The sequence below is a fragment of the Dipteris shenzhenensis genome, chromosome 7, assembly GCF_047967505.1.
Source record: "Dipteris shenzhenensis isolate YYH24624 ecotype China chromosome 7, Dip_SZ_1.0, whole genome shotgun sequence".
In the NCBI taxonomy this organism is placed as follows: domain Eukaryota; kingdom Viridiplantae; phylum Streptophyta; class Polypodiopsida; order Gleicheniales; family Dipteridaceae; genus Dipteris; species Dipteris shenzhenensis.
In genome coordinates this window covers 37,550,057-37,557,160 of record NC_141602.1, presented here as the reverse complement: position 1 = coordinate 37,557,160, position 7,104 = coordinate 37,550,057, and positions in this window count along the sequence as shown.

The following is a 7,104-nucleotide window of genomic DNA, read 5'->3' as shown; positions in this document are numbered from 1 at the left end:
ACATCTTGCACATTCTGCTTGATTAGATGATATGCATCCTTGTATTTCTTGTCCCATTCTTCCTATGCTTGGGCAATGGCAAGATCTGCTAATAGGTGCAAAAATCGTTGGTGTCCCAGTGTAGATCTCACTGTTGGTGCTGTGACAATAGGTGGAGTAGAGCTACTACTGGTTGGATCATCCAATGATCTAGGTATAGATCCATTGACATACTCCCATTTGTCTTGAAGTACAAGAATGGTCTCCATTCGGTATTTCCATGTGCCATAATTGGAGTTTTCTAACTTAGCAGATTCCTCCAAATTGAGGTTGCTAGTTGTAGACATGGTGCAAGAAATGTACTCAAAGTGTCTATGAAATCACTGCCTGAATCAACTGCAAAACATTGACTGTATCAACTAAAATCTAAACTGCTAGTGAGGATAGAAGTATAATATATATAATCCAATCTATTACAAGGCTTGTGGTAAATGATGCCGAGAATAGCCAAGACATTTTACAAGGCTTGAAATGATGTGCACAATGCTAAAAAATAGCCAAATAGGCTTTACAAATGATGGCATGTGTGTGTGAAATCAAATCATGTGCTATCTACCCACCACTGATCTGTCAATCAATATCTTTGAATAGTTTGAAGTCTGCTCACTGAACTGATGAACGTTAGGTTTCATGTAATGTGATGATGTGAAACCACATATGAGCACTGGGACCCTGGCTCCGAGTAGGAACTATTTAGGATTTTTTTGGCATGGCTTCGAATGGCTACTTTAGAGTTCTCTCCGCTATGGATGATTTAATCTACTGCAAACTAGAACTAGACCAAATGTCGATCGATGAAAAAGTAGCAAATAATTCCTTTTCTTTGTTCATTTTAGGCGCTGGGTCAGATGCATAGATGTAGATGCTGATGTGTGTGAAGGAAGTGGATTTGTTATCGAGGCTCAAAAGTGTGTTAAACTTGCGCCGAAATGTGTGCTGATGTGACAAGTGCATAGAGCATGAAAATCGAGCGATTTTTCTTTTTGGAGCGCCCTCAAATTCTTCTTGGATCAAGAGATACGGCTTGATCTAGGTGGAGGGGCAAAAGGGTGCAAATGTGCTCAGTGATGATGTGGCACTCAGGGGGTCACATGTAGTGACTGTGCCTAGTAGGTACTATGCCTATGGAGTAGTGTGTTGATGTGGTAGGTGGGTTCACATCCAGTGTGAACAGTGTGCCTGCAGAGGTAAGGGTGCATAGTTGGCATTGCTGATTGGGCAACTGAGGTGGCAAGTGTCTGGTCTGGCTGCGATGGCAGATAAGATGACATGGCAATTGGTGCCACGTGTTATAATCTTGACCAAACCTTACTGTGGTGACCCAACCAAGGGTTAACTTGATCCTTATCTGCCACGTTGACTAGTTGACTAAGCCTTGCTAACCTATGGTTAAGGTTGACCACCAGTGGGGTTGTGGTCCTTGGAGAGACACATGGCCTTATCTACCATGTGGTGTCGTCTCTCTTAGAGATCAAGCTTCCATCATCTGCACATGGGCTCCAGTTGGTTGGAGAGATTCATCCATGGAGGCTGAGCCGAGATTGCAAGCCACTTTGGAGAGGCTACCGTGAGCAGGTAATGTGGAGGATCTCGTTGGAGGATGTGGCAGGAGTTAAGACATTGCACCATCTTGAGGATATGTTCTCCTGCTAGAGTCCTCGCCTTCCCAAATTCACATAAGCGCCTTGCATGTAGGTGATCAATCATGGTGTTATGCAGTCTGTCATTGAGCCAATGTGGAGGGCTTACAATGAATTATATGAGTTTCCAAGAAGCAAAAGAGATACAAGTATCTCCTCTCCAAGGCACCTGAGGGTTTTATAGTACTCCAAAGCCGGTCCTCTGAAGAAGTTTGGTGCATGATTGATAGCATCTACTTAATCTGGATTGAATTTCCAAAATTGCATCGTATCCTTGGCGTAGCCATCATTTTTACTTCCTGCAACATTCCAAATTATGAAATTTTCTCAAGCATGCTCTAAGGCATCACTTGAGAATCACATTGCGTAAGGGCAATTGCATCACTACTCTTTATGGGCAACTCATTTCGCTCCAGCAGATGTCATCTTCTTCAGCCATATTTGTTTACCATCACATTGGCGGGATTCAAGCACCTTTGTTGGAAGGATCCGCCTATAGTTGTTGAGGAGGCCTTTGTTGTCGATGGAGATGCAGCTCGTGGCTGCTCGGGTGGAGGAGTGGGGGAGCTCGTTTGCTAGAGCTTGCTTTGTGTCAGCCAATCCGTTGCAGATGGTCCAGCCCAGTGCCTTAGTTGTTGTAGATGATGGTATTGGCAAGCTGCTAATTTTAGACATTGGCATTATAGGAGGTTGATGAATACATTGGCATTGTAGAAGCCACTAGTGTGCAAGGTTGGAGCCGCCTCATAGTCAGCTTGGAGTAAAGGTTGACGAAGGCTTTGAGTCTGTTGTTGTGAGCGGATGCTACCTTGGTGGCTGGATTTGTTGGAAGAGATGCAGAGAACGCTGGAGGCTGATGAAGACATTGCATGAGTCATAGGCATTGCAAGTTGGGTTGAACCCGAAGACATGTGAGCTCTGATACCATGACAAAATATGAAGAGGGGAGAGGAGAAGTGTGGAGACGAGGAGAGAGGGCACAGCTAGAGAGCACACCACAAATGACTAACTGTACACTAGATTTAGTTGAAAATGTAGAATATATACAAACCCATTTAGGGTTAGGGTTAGGGTTAGGGTATCTAACCCTTTCCTTTATAGCACTCTATATGTGTTAGTGTTAGATATGCTCAATGCCCCACCCTCCTGGTAACCACTAGTGGTCCAAGGTGCTCAAGTTGTAAGGCCCCCATATGAGGAGAAGCCATGTGTGAGCTTGGGACACTAGATGGATCCTGACTTGCATGTCAGATGAGGTTTATCAATGAGACTGTTGATGGTAGAAAGGTGATCTATGTGAGACCAACCTATGGGCTAGGCAAGATAGGTAAGCTGGTAGCACAACAAGGCACATTGTCTTTTGCTCTCGCTAGGGTCTGGAAATATTTCCTAAATATTCCATGGACAACTAGTCGGTTCCATCGACTAGGTTGACTAGTCGACTCCACCGACTACGTTGATCTGACTACCGCCCTCATAGCTATAAAGAGGCGACCTTCCCAGTCCATTGGATCATTCCTAGATCTTCCAGCAGAGATCTTACAGCTAGTAGCTCTTCACCTAGTATCTGTCTAGATCACCATCTAAGCTCCACTGTGGGAGCACATGGGTGGATGGAGCGATCATCTGTACTACATTAGTATTGAAGGAAAATTTTGCTCGTCTCTAGTTTGCTATGTACTCTCTATTCTTTGTTCAGTTTTTGTTCCGCTGCGCTGTGTAATTTAACAGTTAGTGTTATGCACATGTAATCACATGATGTTGAGCATGGCCTCTCAACAGTAGGAGCACTCTGATGCATATTTTTTGATACTCATGTATGAGACGTGGTGGAAAACAATAAAATATGCATGCCCAACCATGCAAGTAGTAATGGGCAGCCATGATACTTTGCATGGGACTTAAAGTGAACCTAGAGGAGTTCAACTCCAAAAATTTTAGTGTACCACATGCATTCAAAAGGAGGGGTATTTTAATCCCATTTTTGAAAAAAAATTAACAAGATTATAATAACAGGAGGGGTTTTTTAATTCAACATTAGAAAAAAATCCGTTAATTCATAAGCAAAGAGGAGTGGTTTTATTAGTGAAAAAATTTTAGTTGAGGAGTTTTTGGAATACCCCTTGAGCACACGTGATACCTATGATTTCTTAGTAGTGCACCCCCCAAGAAGTGAACAAGATTAAGGCATGCTCAAAAGTATCATACCCATCCAACAAAGGCACATGTGATAGGAGCACACCGATGCATATTTTTTATACTCAGGTATGAGATGTAGTGAAAAATAACAAAATATGCATGTGCAATGATGCAAACGATGTTTGATGTATTGGGAATGATACTTGGCATGGACCTTAAGGTATGTGAAAAGTAGCATACCCATTTGACAAAGGCACATGTGATAGGGGCATGCTGATGTGTATTTTTAAATTCTCAGGTATGATATGCTTTGGAAAATAGGATTACAAAAACCGAGCAAAGAAAAGTGAGTGACCCCAAATTAGCGAGCAAGACTAAACAGGATGTGAATCAGCAAATCCCTTCATTTGCTATTTGATTTCTCTAATTCTCATTGGTACAACAAAGCCTTCCTCCTCATAGTGTCACATTAGAGTCATTCCAGAGATATATCAACATAGCAATACATAGAACATGCTATTGAAAAAAATAAAGACTACTCAGACTAAAGATTCACCATCATGCCTCCCATGCATGCAAAAGTACTTCTTCCATAAATTTGATTGAAAATGTTGATTAGATTGCACATCTCCTTCCTTCTCATGTATTCACCTTACAGTCATTTTGGACAAACAAGCACAAGATGCATCCAAAATAAAGGAGCATACTATACATCTCCTTCCTTCCCTTATAATCAGATTTAAATCATTATGGAGAGACAATGGAAAAGCAAAAGGTAGAAAATATGATTCAACAAAACATGTAAAAAATGATCATTTTTTAGACATACATATCATGTCTCCCATGCTTGTAGGAGAAGATATGCCATACATATGTTGAGATATCGAGCTCCACTCGCGATATGCCAGGGTGACCATTGTGTATTTATGTCACCGACTTGTTAGCTGGAGATGCGGTTGGTACACCGCCCACGAATAATAGCTGGATGACAGCTATCCTTATCTACTCTAGGTTGTGGCTCAGTTAGTATGCCACCTTAGTTAGTTGAGTTTGGTTTAAGACCCACATATAGGGTTCTTCTATTTCTTTGTACTAGAGTTCTTTTGGCTTACACAACTAAGAAGAGAAAAACTGTTTTCAGCCTCCACCTTTGTGTGTATTCCCCCATTGTGCATGTGAGAAAGCCGCAAGTGAGACTCCTTCCCTCTCTCCCGCAATCTTCACATGGTATCAGAGCCTTGTTCGTGGTAAGGAGCTCAAGAAAGCAAGCCAAGTTCGTGGTGTCCTGGTAAGAGGACCAGTGTTGCTTTCCTATTTCGAGTTTGGGAGCAAATCTCTGCAGGTAGCATAGCCAGAAGTGCAGGAAAGCACTGTTTCAGATTGAGACGCCCTTCGCAGTGTGGCGAGAGCGCAGTATTTGCTACGGGCATGGGCGAAGCCCTCAGTGACTTTATTTTTCTGATTTGAGGCCGTTTCGGGGTTGTTTTGAAGGCGGAAGTTCTTTGCAGGCACTCAGAAAAAGGCCCTGTTTTTTGCTGTGCGACCACTGCGCGGCAGTCGGTGGAAAGGTGCCGCAGAAATTGCATCGTATGCCTGTGTGCAGAGATATTGGGAGTTGCAGATTCATGCCTATTGCCTGTTGATGCAAAATCGTCACTAGGAAGTGACTGTGTGGTGAAATACCACTCTCGTCGGTTTTGCAGATCTGCCCGTGTGAGGCAAAAGCTGTGTTTTTTGCAGTGACAGAATATTTTGCAGTGTTCTGTAATGGCATCTGATTCTCTTTCACAGATTGTCACTGAAAAGCTTGACAAGAACAACTTCCAGGCATGGAAGTTTAGAATGACGAATTTCTTGATGGGAAAAGGCTATTGGGAATTCATTACAGGAAATGAAGAAGAACCTGTTCTTCCTAATGTTCCCAGTCAACAGGAAATGCAAGCATTCAAAGGATGGCATGAGAGAGCCAGGAAAGTTATGTACTGGCTGTCTATCAGTATTTCAGACTCCATGATTGTGCATATTCAGGATGCAAATACGCCAAAGGAGGCATGGGATACTTTGGCAAAAATGTATAGCACAAATACGCAAGCCAGGAAAATGCAACTCAAACAGGAGTTGCACAATGTGCAGAGAGAAAATTTGAGCATAAATGACTACCACATGAAAGTGAAGAAAATTGCAGATGCACTTGCTTCCACCATTGGGTCGCCAGTGGATGATGATGATTTGGTTTCTGTGACCTTGAATGGTCTAGGAAAGGATTATGCACAGTTCCAGACATCCATTGCCGTCCGTGAAAACTTTCCTGATTTTGAGGAGTTGATTGCTCTTCTAATTTCTGAAGAGCAGAGAAATGGGGGTGCATCTTCTTCAGCAGGAACTTCAAAAGAAACTGTCTTCTACTCAAATGCTGGCAGAGGTAGAGGCAGAGGTAGAGGAGGCCGATCTGCAGGCCGTGGTAGAAATCAGAATATGCAGCAAACGCAAGAAAACCAGTCCTATGCAGGAGGACATGGTAACTCTAGAGGCAGGGGGAGCCAAAGAGGCCGTGGTGGATGGCAGAGAAGCCAAAATGCAAACAGCAATGTTGAATGCTACTATTGTGGCAAAATGGGTCATATGGCTAAAGACTGCTACAAAAAGCAGAATGAGATTATGAGTGGAAAATTGCAGCAAGGCAATTATGCATCCTCTAGTAGACAGGGTGATGACAGAAATGAGCATTTGTTTATGGTGCAGCATATGAAAAATTCTGTAACAAGTGCAGAAGAAAGCAATGATGTGTGGTATGTTGACTCGGGTGCATCAAACCACATGACAGGTCACGCTGAATGGATGTTGGATGCAAGAAAAATGGAAAAACCAGGATTTGTGGAGACTGGTGATGATACTGCACATCCTATTGTGCAGATTGGCAAAATTCCTTTGTCTATGCAGGATGGGAAAAAGAAATACTTGTCTGATGTATTTCATGTCCCGAACATCACCAAGAACCTGGTTTTTGTTGGTCAAATGGTTGAGCAGGGCTTGCAGGTTAGATTTAATCCTCATGGATGCTTTGTTGAGGATATGAAAAATAACGGTCGCTTGATAGCAAAAGGAAAGAAGAAGGGCAGGATGTTTACGTTGGATGCAGACATGCCTGAATTGAGTGCAGCAATGTTTGCACATGGGACCAGTGTAGTTGCAGATCTTGATATCTGGCACAAACGCATTGGTCATGTTAATATACAGCCACTAAAATCAATGCAAGCCCAAAATATTGTTGCAGGATTGCCTAAAT